The sequence below is a fragment of the Oncorhynchus nerka genome, linkage group LG15, assembly GCF_034236695.1.
Source record: "Oncorhynchus nerka isolate Pitt River linkage group LG15, Oner_Uvic_2.0, whole genome shotgun sequence".
Taxonomy (NCBI): domain Eukaryota; kingdom Metazoa; phylum Chordata; class Actinopteri; order Salmoniformes; family Salmonidae; genus Oncorhynchus; species Oncorhynchus nerka.
In genome coordinates this window covers 89,824,322-89,838,709 of record NC_088410.1, presented here as the reverse complement: position 1 = coordinate 89,838,709, position 14,388 = coordinate 89,824,322, and the positions used below count along the sequence as shown (strand labels likewise).

The 14,388-nt window shown below is 39.0% G+C and overlaps 1 protein-coding gene across 1 annotated transcript in view; it reads left to right on the top strand.

Moving 5' to 3' along the window:
* LOC115143500 (metabotropic glutamate receptor 4-like) overlaps window positions 1–14,388 on the top strand; it is a 305,004-nt gene that overhangs the window by 261,538 nt on the left and 29,078 nt on the right. The window lies entirely within an intron of this gene.

Genomic DNA, 14,388 nt, shown 5'->3' with positions numbered 1-14,388 from the left:
GCATATGGACATGGCTGGATGAAAATAGCATTATGCTATGGTATGCATGAGTGTTTTCTGGCAGAGCTTAAAGGGTGGTGAATTTTTGCTGTTATACTCTGTGTCAGAACACCAATTTTCATTTTGTAGTCATAAAGATTTAATCACCCCTGCAGTCTTGGTTTGATGAAGACTAAAATTACATGCAAAATAGTGTATAATTCTATGACTTATATCTGAGATTCTATTCAATTGGGGAGGCCATTCATTGTTGGAATATCAAAACTTCTCATCTGAAGACAAAAGTAAGAAAGGCCTATTCTACAAGCAGAGCATTTGATGAGAATTCCCCTGAGCTCTGCAAGCCCTTTGCCTACAGTAGATTGTTAAAGGACTTGTGATTCTGTGACATGTGTATGTGAGGGATGTGTGCCACAGCTGACCTTATGAGCTGTTTTCACAACCACAGCGTTCCCACTTGTCATCATGTCAAATTAATGAGCCTGGCCTGGTGAACTGCAAATCCACTGGAAACACTGGGATTCATACCTTGTGTCAAATAGAATTGTAGTACTAATATTTAGCCATTTAGAGTTGATAAACCTGACTATCTAGCCCATTTATACCTGGTTCTAACAGCCGTCCTCTAACAACCGGTAAAAAAAGAATCAGAAGGAATAAGGTTTTGAAGTCTCGAGGTATAAGGATGTATAAGAAAGCTCAGGAAATATTTAAGTTTTTTGGACACATATTGAATCACTTATTTGTGGGGCGGCAGGGTAGCCTAGTGGTTAGAGCATTGGACAGGTACCGAAAGGTTGCAAGTTCAAATCCCCGAGCTGACAAAGTACAAAATCTGTCGTTCTGCCCCTGAACAGGCAGTTAACCCACTGTTCCTAGGCCGTCATTGAAAATAAGAATTTGTTCTTAACTGACTTGCCTAGTAAAATAAAGGTTAAATAAAAAAAAAATTTAAAAAAATTGTGTCACAAAATGACCTCTATCAGTTACCTTCTGAAGAGTCTTGTGACACTTGTGTCGGTCATAGAGCAAAACACCATCATGTTCGTGAGAGTCTGCCCTTTCCATTGTGGGGTCATATTAGCTTGAAGTGTAAACGGTTCAGAAGCTACAGACAGAAATGGGCACATCAGCAATACGAATTCAGACTAGTCCAAACTGCACAGATGTTTTTTTGAGAAGACCGATTGTCGGATGTCTCATGGTCTGACAAACGCTGCTGTAGCTCCGCCACCTTCCACCGCAGATGCGGAAGGACGACAGGTGGATGTGGTGGATTGAGACGCAACCCATGCAAAAAACTGATATCTCTAGTTTAAACTGATGGATTTTGATGGGGATTTTTAAAATTATATTACTTAAATTGACGCAGGGATGTGTTCATGGGGCTAGGGGTCAGAATTTTAACTTTTGAATAAATTGCATGCCCAATTTCATATATATGTTTCTTAAAATAGATCATTAAATATTATTTTTAAAGAATATATGTCATATAATGTGCATACATGGAGGTACCAGAGAATCTAGTGACAATGCGGACACGGATAAAAAAGCACATTTTAATAGCATGGAAATGTTAGCACATTCACAATGTGGTCAAGATCAGGACAAAGGATGCACATTTCCACCCTAATTGGAGTAAACTAATGGACAACAACACTTAGGCTTCTACTTCTAGCGTATACATATATATATATATATATATATATATATATATTTTTTTTTTTACGGACACACTATATTTCACATTATTTATATTTTGTTTGTTTTTAGTCCCTTCCTTCAGCAACCCTCAACCCCTCCCATGTATCTCTGAACACCATCCAGATATTGTATATATATTTTTTAAATGGGCAGTGATGTTTCACAAGAGTTCAGATAATAAATTAATGTATGACTTTTCAGATCACCCAGCAGTGATATTTAAAGAGTAAACTCCAGGTACTGTAAATGTTGCAATTCTTCAGCTATTCTTGAAACTGCAACCAAAAACAAGCTACACATGGAGAGCACCAAAAGAAGACATCAACATTTTGAAATAACACATATGGAATCATGTAGTAACCAAAAAGAGTGTTAAACAAATCAAAACATATGTTAAATTTGAGACTCTTCAAAGTAGCCACCATTTGCCTTGATGAGAGCTTTGCACACTCTTGGCATTCTCTCAGCCAGCTTCATGAGTTAGTCACCTGGAATGCGTTTCAATTAACAGGTGTGCCTTGTTAAAAGTTAATTTGTGGAATTTCTTTCCTTCGTCATGCATTTGAGCCAAGGTAGGGGTCGTATACAGAAGATAGCCCTGTTTGGTAAAAGACCAAGTCCATATTATGACAAGAACAGCTCAAATAAGCAAAGTGAAATGACAGTCCATCATTACTTTAAGACATGAAGGTCAGTCAATGCGGAAAATTTCAAGAATTTTAAAAGTTTCTTCAAGTGCAGTTGCAAATACCATCAAGCACTATAATGAAACTGGCTCTCATGAGGACCGCCACAGGAAAGGAAGACCCAGCGGTACCTCTGTTGCAGAGGATAAGTTCATTAGAGTTCCCAGCCTCAGAAATTGCAGCCTAAATAAATGCTTCACAGAGTTCAAGTAAGAGACACATCTCAACATCAACTGTTCAAAGGAGACTACATGTATCAGGCCTTCATGGTCGAATTGCTGCAAAAAAAACACTACTACAGGACACCAATAAGAAGAAAGTTGCTTGGGCCAAGAAACACGAGCAATGGACATTAGACTGGTGGAAATCTGTCCTTTGAGTCTAAATTTGAGTCCAAATTTGAGATTTTTGGTTCCAACCATGGTGTCTGTGTGAGACACAGGGGTAGGTGAGCAGAATATGTCTGATTATGTGGTCCCTACATGAAGCATGGAGGAGGAGGTGTGATAGTGTGAGGGTGCTTTGCTGGTGACACAGTTGGTGATTTGTTTAGATTTCAAGGCACACTTACCCAGCATGGCCACCACAGTATTCTGCAGCGTTACACCATCCCATCTGGTTTTGCTCTTAGTGGATACTGAGTATGTTCACATCACCGTCAGACTATTTTATTAGTAAACTACACAGTAACGTACAAGTGGTATTTTTTGTGCTCCAATAAATAATATAGTATACTTATCATAAATTGGTTGTAATCCAGAGATGTTAGAAAAATGATCTAGATCCTCTGAGGCTATGGAGGGATCCAAATTGTGGATTTAAAGGAACATGAATCATCAGCGTAAAGTGACACTGGATTACTAGTCCCTTAATAGTATTGTTGGGTCAGATTTTAATAGCTAACCTTTTTGATGGCCATAATAAATAGATATGTCGACAGTGCCAACCTTGTTTTACTCCTCTTGACAGTTTAATAATTTCTGAGAAGTAGCTATTATTTACTATTTTACACCTAGGGCTACTATTCATAACTTAACCAATTGTATAAATGATTCTCCAAAATTGAAATATTTGAGGCATTTATATATAAATTCCAGTCGTACCTTATCAAATGTATTTTCAAAATGAGCTATGAATACCAGGCCTGGTTTCCCTGATGCTTCATAGTGTTATATTGTTTCTTATATTATCCATGTCAAAAAAAATATGTCTGATTAGGATGAATATATCTGACAAGAGCTTTTTAATTCTGTGTGCTATACATTTTGTTGGAATTTTTGCCTCACAAGACTGAACTCTTTGGGGCCCCCCATTTTTATATGGCCTTGATCTTTATATTTACCACCTGGGTTCTGCTTCAGTAATAGTGAATTCAGACCTTGTTGAGTAATCTACTATTTTTATAGGAGTGGTTAAAACATGCTGAAAGCAGTCCTCTGAGTACATCAAAACAGTTTTGATTGATCTCAACTGCTAAGGCTTTAATTGCATCAAGAAGTTTCTCCTCTGCAATTGGCCTTCACATGAGTATTTCTATACAGATGTTAATTTTACATTATTGATAGAAAAACAATCCTTACAATTAACTTTGGTTAGTGGAGATGGAGAAAACTGAAATGAAAACATGCTTAAAATACTTTGCTTCCTCTTTCAAAATATTGTTTGATGAATCATGGGTGACTCTGTCATTTATAACATGTTTTGTAAATCATTTTTGGTAGCATTTCTATGTTGAAGATGAAAAAATAATTTTGGGAATGTTTCCACATATTTCATCCAGTCTCTTTTATTTAAAAAAAATAATATATTCCAGTTGATATTTCTTGAATAAGTTATTTTTTGTTTTTCCTCTAACTTATTCTGTTCGTCTGTGGTATAGTTTTTCTTGATATCTACCTGTACTGTTAGTTCCTCTATTTCCTTTGTTAATATGAACTATTTTAACCAACATGTTTTTTGTTTTAAATATGAGTATTGCATTGCAAGGCCTCTAAAGGCACATTTGTAAGCGTCCAATACAATAAGGTGATCTGCTGTACTTGTGATGGAAAAAGTCAGTTAAAAATGATTCAGTCCTGGTTTAAAAACAAGTTGTCATCAAATTGGATTTGATAACATTTCCAATATCCTCGCCCACGTGGAAATTCTGTAAGAGTAACGTATATGCCAATTATTTGATGGTCCCACCGCATTCTAACTTTTGGTGCCAGCAAGAATGCTATAAAAAAAGTAGTCAAGACGACTAGCTTCATTGAGCCTCCGCCATGTACGGTGTGCAAAGCTGTCATCAAGGCAAAGGATGGCTACTTTGAAGAATCTAAAATCTAAAATAAAATGTTTTAACACTTTTTTGGTTACTACATGATTCCATGTGCTATTTCATAGTTTTGATGTCTTCACTATTATTCTACAATATAGAAAATAGGACAAATAAAGTAAAACCCTTGAATGAGTAGGTGTGTCCAAACGTTTGACTGGTAGTGTATATCTAACTAAGTCAAGACATTTAAGCCTCCATATATCCACTAGTTGTCACACCCTGATCTGTTTCACCTGTCCTTGGGATTGTCTCCACCCCCCTCCAGGTGTCGCCCATCTTCCCCATTATCCCTTGTGTATTTACACCTGTGTTCTCTGTTTGTCCGTTGCCAGTTCGTCTTGTTCGTCAATGCTTTCTTTTCCCAGTCTCTCTTTTTCTCACCCTCCTGGTTTTGACCCTTGCCTGTCCTGACTCTGAGCCCTCCTGCCTGACCATTCTGCCTGCCACTGACCCTGAGCCTGCCTGCCGACCTGTACCTTTGTCCCACCATTAGAATGTTTGACCTCTGCCTACCCTGACCCTGAGCCTGCCTGCCATCCGTACGGTTGCCCCACCTCTGGTTCACTGACCCCTGCCTGTCTTGACCTTTCTATTGCCTGCCCCTGTTGGAAAATGAAACCATTGTCAATTTGACGTACCTGCATCTGGGAGTTACCTTGATTCCTGATACTAGACCTGGCATCCTTTCACTCCCTCCTCTCTACATTTTCCTCTTCTGTCTCTGCTGCTAAAGCCACTTTCTACCACTCTAAATTCCAAGCATCTGCCTCTAACCCTAGGAAGCTCTTTGCCACCTTCTCCTCCCTCCTGAATCCTCATCCCCCTCCCCCCTCCTCCCTCTCTGCAGATGACTTCGTCAACCATTTTGAAAAGAAGGTCGACGACATCCGATCCTCGTTTGCTAAGTCAAACGACACCGCTGGTTCTGCTCACACTGCCCTACCCTGTGCTCTGACCTCTTTCTCCCCTCTCTCTCCAGATGAAATCTCGCGTCTTGTGACGGCCGGCCGCCCAACAACCTGCCCGCTTGACCCTATCCCCTCCTCTCTTCTCCAGACCATTTCCGGAGACCTTCTCCCTTACCTCACCTCGCTCATCAACTCATCCCTGACCGCTGGCTACGTCCCTTCCGTCTTCAAGAGAGCGAGAGTTGCACCCCTTCTGAAAAAACCTACACTCGATCCCTCCGATGTCAACAACTACAGACCAGTATCCCTTCTTTCTTTTCTCTCCAAAACTCTTGAACGTGCCGTCCTTGGCCAGCTCTCCCGCTATCTCTCTCAGAATGACCTTCTTGATCCAAATCAGTCAGGTTTCAAGACTAGTCATTCAACTGAGACTGCTCTTCTCTGTATCACGGAGGCGCTCCGCACTGCTAAAGCTAACTCTCTCTCCTCTGCTCTCATCCTTCTAGACCTATCGGCTGCCTTCGATACTGTGAACCATCAGATCCTCCTCTCCACCCTCTCCGAGTTGGGCATCTCCGGCGCGGCCCACGCTTGGATTGCGTCCTACCTGACAGGTCGCTCCTACCAGGTGGCGTGGCGAGAATCTGTCTCCTCACCACATGCTCTCACCACTGGTGTCCCCCAGGTCTCTGTTCTAGGCCCTCTCCTATTCTCGCTATACACCAAGTCACTTGGCTCTGTCATAACCTCACATGGTCTCTCCTATCATTGCTATGCAGACGACACATAATTCATCTTCTCCTTTCCCCCTTCTGATGACCAGGTGGCGAATCGCATCTCTGCATGTCTGGCAGACATATCAGTGTGGATGACGGATCACCACCTCAAGCTGAACCTCGGCAAGACGGAGCTGCTCTTCCTCCCGGGGAAGGACTGCCCGTTCCATGATCTCACCATCACGGTTGACAACTCCATTGTGTCCTCCTCCCAGAGCGCGAAGAAGCTTGGCGTGATCCTGGACAACACCCTGTCGTTCTCAAATAACATCAAGGCGGTGGCCCGTTCCTGTAGGTTCATGCTCTACAACATCCGCAGAGTACGACCCTGCCTCACACAGGAAGCGGCGCAGGTCCTAATCCAGGCACTTGTCATCTCCCGTCTGGATTACTGCAACTCGCTGTTGGCTGGGCTCCCTGCCTGTGCCATTAAACCCCTACAACTCATCCAGAACGCCGCAGCCCGTCTGGTGTTCAACCTTCCCAAGTTCTCTCACGTCACCCCGCTCCTCCGCTCTCTCCACTGGCTTCCAGTTGAAGCTCGCATCCGCTACAAGACCATGGTGCTTGCCTACGGAGCTGTGAGGGGAACGGCACCTCAGTACCTCCAGGCTCTGATCAGGCCCTACACCCAAACAAGGGCACTGCGTTCATCCACCTCTGGCCTGCTCGCCTCCCTACCACTGAGGAAGTACAGTTCCCGCTCAGCCCAGTCAAAACTGTTCGCTGCTCTGGCCCCCCAATGGTGGAACAAACTCCCTCACGACGCCAGGACAGCGGAGTCAATCACCACCTTCCGGAGACACCTGAAACCCCACCTCTTTAAGGAATACCTAGGATAGGATAAAGTAATCCTTCTCACCCCCCTTAAAAGATTTAGATGCACTATTGTAAAGTGGCTGTTCCACTGGATGTCATAAGGTGAATGCACCAATTTGTAAGTCGCTCTGGATAAGAGCGTCTGCTAAATGACTTAAATGTAAATGTAATGATATCCATGATATCAGTGATTTCCTTAAGTGCACAAGGGTGATAGTTTGTAGTGTGTTGTCCTTTATGATCCATTAAGGTATTTAAAACTGTATTGTAATCTCCCACCATAATAATAGAGTATTGTATTGGTTGTAGGCTTGATAAAGTATTAAATGTTTTTTCAAATAAGTGTGGATCATCATTATTTTGACCGTATAGATTAATGAGCCAAATCTGTTAATAGTCCAGTAACACAGTAACATATTTAAAAGAATCCATCTTACTTATGGATCTGTTGGGACAATTTGCACATTTGGATCAAAATGATTGTTTGTTAATATCATCACCCCTTGGCAGACCCACCTGGATCCTAGGGCCTTTGAGAGATTGAGACCCATCGTTTAAAAAGAGCCCACAGCGCCACCTATAGAACAGAAGCAGATTAACAGCCAAAAGCATTTCCAACACCCACACCTTGATTTTATTGTATACTGTTATTTTAAAAAGTATGCATATATTAAAAAATATTGCATATCTTAATTTATTTCCACAATTAACAAATAGTATGCGTAATAGTGTAAGCATTTCAAACGAAGGACCTATAAACCGGATTGTCATTAGAAAACAAAACATTTTTGGCAAGCAATTATTGGTTGGGAAACAATTATTGTGATTCATCCTATGCTGTTCCTATCATCATTACCTCTTAGCAACAGATGTGGGATACATACACACACTCTCCCCACCCTTCCCACCAAAACAACAACAAGTTCAGATGTTAAACAGTTGTTCCATCCCCGAGCTCAACTCAAGAGAAGACTTGATGTGCAAATGCTTACTGTATACAGTTGTAGCTGTTTGAGAAGGCATGCAAACTGAGCAAGAATGAGGCGTATAATTTAATAACTTTGTAAAATGTATGAAATCACATACAAGGCATAAAGCTTAAGTTACAAGGCATTCACAAGCATTACAAGGTATTATTCTAGGCATGATCAGAGAAGGAGGGAGAGAAGTCAAAGCCTGAAAGGCCATGCCCTAGGAGTCCCTGAGGTGGAGAGAGAAAGAGAGAGAGTATGTCACCAGCTCAGGTCAGGAACAAGGAAAGAGAGAGAACAATGAATCTAAGACACCTTTATAACATCAGAGTTGTTTACATTCAAAATCGGAATTGTTGAACCTTTAATCAGACATCAGACCTACAGGATGTGAAGACAACTGAACCTCTGCTACCCAGAGGTGTGACAAGAGGTGTTTGGTGAGACTAAGACAGAGAAGGATAAATTCCTGAGAAGACAATAAAACGTTTTACATAGTGTTGAATAGTCACTTTGGGTGATGGGCCACCGTACATTAATGGTTTTCTTTCAAATACTTTTGAGCAATCGGTGGAGCCTGCCTGGATTGGAGTGTTAGATGGGTGGGGTTTGCACTCGTTGGGACTATTGTATGGTTTCTGTTGTGCCAGGTAAGCTGAAACACTATTCAAAATGTAAAAAACACTTTTTGAATCCCAGGTCTGCTGAGATGTACAGGTCAAATGGGACACTGGGAGAAATGGACGGAGGTTGAGATTTTAGCACATAACTGTGGCTACAGTACAGTGCAGTGTAGGGCTCCACAGCCTTGAGATAAAAAAAATGGTTGAAATGAGTAGGTGGAAGTAGACAGCTATTAGGCAGTCAAACAAAGAACAGGGCCTTCAAAGCTGTCATGGAGAGCACTGGTTATCTACTCAGGGGTGAGAGGCCAGTGAATGGCTCTCACTGGCAGGGAGGATACTATCAGTGAGGTTGGAGTAAAACAACAGAAAGAGTGGGACTAAAGAGCTACTATAATGTCATCATCATCGTAGTCTTTCCCACTGGATGACCAAATTATAATAATATATTCTGCTCTGTTAGCTTCTCTACACAGCTTGTACATGACTAATAGCTTGAACATGATTAATAGCTTGAACATGATTAATAGCTTGTACATGACTAATAGCTAGTACATGACTAATAGTTTGTACATGACTAATAGCTTGTACATGACTAATAGCTTGAACATGATTAATAGCGTGTACATGACTAATAGCTTGTACATGACTAATAGCTTGAACATGATTAATAGTTTGTACATGACTAATAGCTAGTACATGACTAATAGCTTGAACATGATTAATAGCGTGTACATGACTAATAGCTAGTACATGACTAATAGCTTGTACATGATTAATAGCGTGTACATGACTAATAGCTTGTACATGACTAATAGCTTGAACATGATTAATAGTTTGTACATGACTAATAGCTAGTACATGACTAATAGCTTGAACATGATTAATAGCGTGTACATGACTAATAGCTAGTACATGATTAATAGCTTGTACATGACTAATAGCTTGAACCTGATTAATAGCGTGTACATGACTAATAGCTAGTACATGACTAATAGCTTGTACATGATTAATAGCTTGTACATGATTAATAGCTTGAACATGATTAATAGCGTGTACATGACTAATAGCTAGTACATGACTAATAGCTTGTACATGATTAATAGTTTGTACATGACTAATAGCTTGAACATGATTAATAGCGTGTACATGACTAATAGCTAGTACATGACTAATAGCTTGTACATGATTAATAGCTTGTACATGACTAATAGTTTGTACATGACTAATAGCTTGTACATTATTAATAGCTTGTACATGATTAATAGCTTGTACATGATTAATAGCGTGTACATGATTAATAGTTTGTACATGACTAATAGCTTGTACATTATTAATAGCTTGTACATGATTAATAGTTTGTACATGACTAATAGCTTGAACATGATTAATAGCGTGTACATGACTAATAGCTAGTACATGACTAATAGCTTGTACATGATTAATAGTTTGTACATGACTAATAGCTTGTACACGACTAATAGCTTGTACATGATTAATAGCTAGTACATGACTAATAGCTTGAACATGATTAATAGCGTGTACATGATTAATAGTTTGTACATGACTAATAGCTTGTACACGACTAATAGATTGTACATGATTAATAGCTAGTACATGACTAATAGCTTGAACATGATTAATAGCGTGTACATGATTAATAGTTTGTACATGACTAATAGCTTGTACACGACTAATAGCTTGTACATGATTAATAGCTAGTACATGACTAATAGCTTGAACATGATTAATAGCTTGTACATGATTAATAGCTTGTACATGACTAATAGCTTGAACATGATTAATAGCGTGTACATGACTAATAGCTAGTACATGACTAATAGCTTGTACATGATTAATAGTTTGTACATGACTAATAGCTTGAACATGATTAATAGCGTGTACATGACTAATAGCTAGTACATGACTAATAGCTTGTACATGATTAATAACTTGTACATGATTAATAGCTTGTACATGATTCATAGCTTGTACACGACTAATAGCTTGTACATGATTAATAGCTTGTACATGATTCATAGCTTGTACATGACTAATAGCTTGTACATGACTAATAGCTTGTACATGACTAATTGTTTGTACATGATTAATAGCTTGTACATGACTAATAGCTAGTACGTGATTAATAGCTGGTACATAACTAATAGCTTGTACATGATTAATAGCTTGTACATGATTAATAGCGTGTACATGACTAATAACTAGTACATGACTAATAGCTTGTACATGACTAATAGCGTGTACATGACTAATAGCTTGTACATGATTAATAGCGTGTACATGACTAATAGCTTGTACATGATTAATAACGTGTACATGACTAATAGCTAGTACATGACTAATAGCGTGTACATGACTAATAGCGTGTACATGACTAATAGCTTGTACATGATTAATAGTTTGTACATGACTAATAGCTTGTACACGACTAATAGCTTGTACATGATTAATAGCGTGCACATGACTAATAGCTAGTACATTACTAATAGCGTGTACATGACTAATAGCGTGTACATGACTAATAGCTTCTACATGATTAATAGTTTGTACATGACTAATAGCTTGTACACGACTAATAGCTTGTACATGATTAATAGCTTGTACATGATTAATAGCTTGTACATGACTAATAGTTTGTACATGATTAATAGCTTGTACATGACTAATAGCTTGTACACGACTAATAGCTTGCACATGATTAATAGCTTGTACATGACTAATAGTTTGTACATGATTAATAGCTTGTACTTGACTAATAGCTTGTACACGACTAATATCTTGTACATGATTAATAGTTGTACATGACTAATAGCTTGTATATGATTAATAGCTTGTACATGATTCATAGCTTGTACATGACTAATAGTTTGTACATGATTAATAGCTTGTACATGATTAATAGCTTGTACATGATTCATAGCTTGTACATGATTAATAGCTTGTACATGACTAATAGCTTGTACATGACTAATAGCTTGTACATGACTAATTGTTTGTACATGATTCATAGCTTGTACATGACTAATAGTTTGTACATGATTAATAGCTTGTACATGATTAATAGCTTGTACATGATTAATAGCTTGTGCATGATTAATAGTTTGTACATGACTAATAGCTTGTACATGATTAATAGCTTGTACATGATTAATAGCTTGTACATGATTAATAGCTTGTACATGATTCATAGCTTGTACATGATTAATAGCTTGTGCATGATTAATAGTTTGTACATGACTAATAGCTTGTACGTGATTAATAGCTTGTACATAACTAATAGCTTGTACATGACTAATAGTTTGTACATGATTAATAGCTTGTACATGATGAATAGCTTGTACATGATTAATAGCGTGTACATGATTCATAGCTTGTACATGATTAATAGCTTGTACATGATTAATAGCTTGTCCCTGATTAATAGCTTGTCCATGATTAATAGCTTGTACATGATTAATAGCTTATACATGACAAATAGTTTGTACATGACTAATAGTTTATACATGACTAATAGCTTATACATGACAAATAGTTTGTACATGATTAATAGTTTGTACATGACTAATAGTTTGTACATGATTAATAGCTTGTACATGACTAATAGTTTGTACATGACTAATAGTTTGTTCATGATTAATTGCTTGTACATGACTAATAGTTTGTACATGATTAATTGCTTGTACATGACAAATAGTTTGTACATGACTAATAGTTTGTACATGATTAATAGTTTGTACATGACTAATAGTTTTTACATGATTAATAGCTTGTACATGACTAATAGTTTGTACATGACTAATAGTTTGTACATGATTAATAGCTTGTACATGACTAATAGTTTGTACATGATTAATTGCTTGTACATGACTTGTACATGATTAATAGCTTGTCCATGATTAATAGCTTGTACATGACAAATAGTTTGTACATGATTAATTGCTTGTACATGACTTGTACATGATTAATAGCTTGTCCCTGATTAATAGCGTGTACATGACTTGTACATGATTGAATATCACTTTTTCACTACGTGCGACATTCTTCTATTCTTCTGCAGTGCTTTACTGTGCATTTCATTATGAGCATCGCCAGTTAGATGCATTAAGTCATAGTGTGAGAATGTCCATAGAGATACTTGTGTTAACGGGATGAAGCCTTTACTGAGATCGATTAATTGTGTGTAACTCCTGTTATCAGTATGATCTGCTGTTAACACACTGCAGACTCATCTATAGAACAGACTGTTGTTAACACAATGCACCATGTCTAATGACCGAAAATAGCTTTTAGAAATCAGAACAGCTATTACTCACCTTGATCTGGACGAAGAATTTCTCTATGTCCAGTTCAATAGGCAGGTAGCCTAGTGGCGGCAGGTAGCCTAGTGGTTTGAGCATTGGACTAGTAAACAAAAGGTTGCAAGATTGAATCCCCGAGCTGATAAGGTAAAAATCTGTCATTCTGCCCCTGAACAAGGCAGTTAACCCACTGTTCCTAGGCCGTCATTGAAAATAAGAAATTGTTCTTAAATTAATAGTCAAATAAATGTTAAAAAAAGAGGGATTTAAGAGAGGGATTTACTCCAGACACCCAAACAGGCCCTCAGCCCCGTCATTCGCAGGGGAAAGATACGGTAAAGGTATCTCGGAAGGAGGTCAGGGTGACTTGTGAGGATCCACTGATGAGTGGCTATTCTGCCTTTGCCAATTGGTACTATTGGCCAACGTACAATCGCTGGATAATGAATTGGACGAACTAAAAGCATGTATATCCTACCAACGGGACATAAAAACTGTAATATCTTATGTTTCACCGAGTCGTAACTGAACAACGACATTAATAACATACAGCTGGCGGGTTATACACTGTATAGGCAGGATAGAACAAGGGGTGGCGGTCTATGTATATTTGTAAAAAAACAGCCGGTGCACGATATCTAAGGAAGCCTCAAGGTTTTGCTCGCCTGAGGTAGAGTATCTCATGATAAGTCATAGACCACACTAATTACCTAGGGTGTTTTCATCTATATTTTTCGTAGCTGTCTCATACCACCACACACCGATGCTGGCACTAAGACCTCAGTCAAGGAGCTGTATACCGCCATAAGCAAACTGGAAAACGCTCATCCAGAGGTGGCGCTCCTAGTGGCTGGGGACTTTATTGCAGGGAAACTTAAACCCGTTTTACCTCATTTCTACCAGCATGTTAAATGTGCAACCAGAGGGAAAAAACTCTAGACCACCTTTTCTTTACACACAGAGATGCGTACTAAACTCTCCCTCGCCCTCCATTTGGCAAATCTGACCATAAATCCATCCTCCTGATTCCTGCTTGCAAGCTCAAATTTAAGCAGGAAGCACTATTGACTCGGTCAATAAAAAAGTGGTCAGATGAAGCAGATGCTAAGCTACAGGACTGTTTTGCTAGCACAGACCGGGATTATTCCGATGGCACTGAGGAGTACACCACATACATACCTCAACCAGAAGCCAAGGATTACAGGCAACATCCGCACTGAGCTAAAGGGTAGAGCTGCCGCTTCAAGGAGCGGGACTTTAAC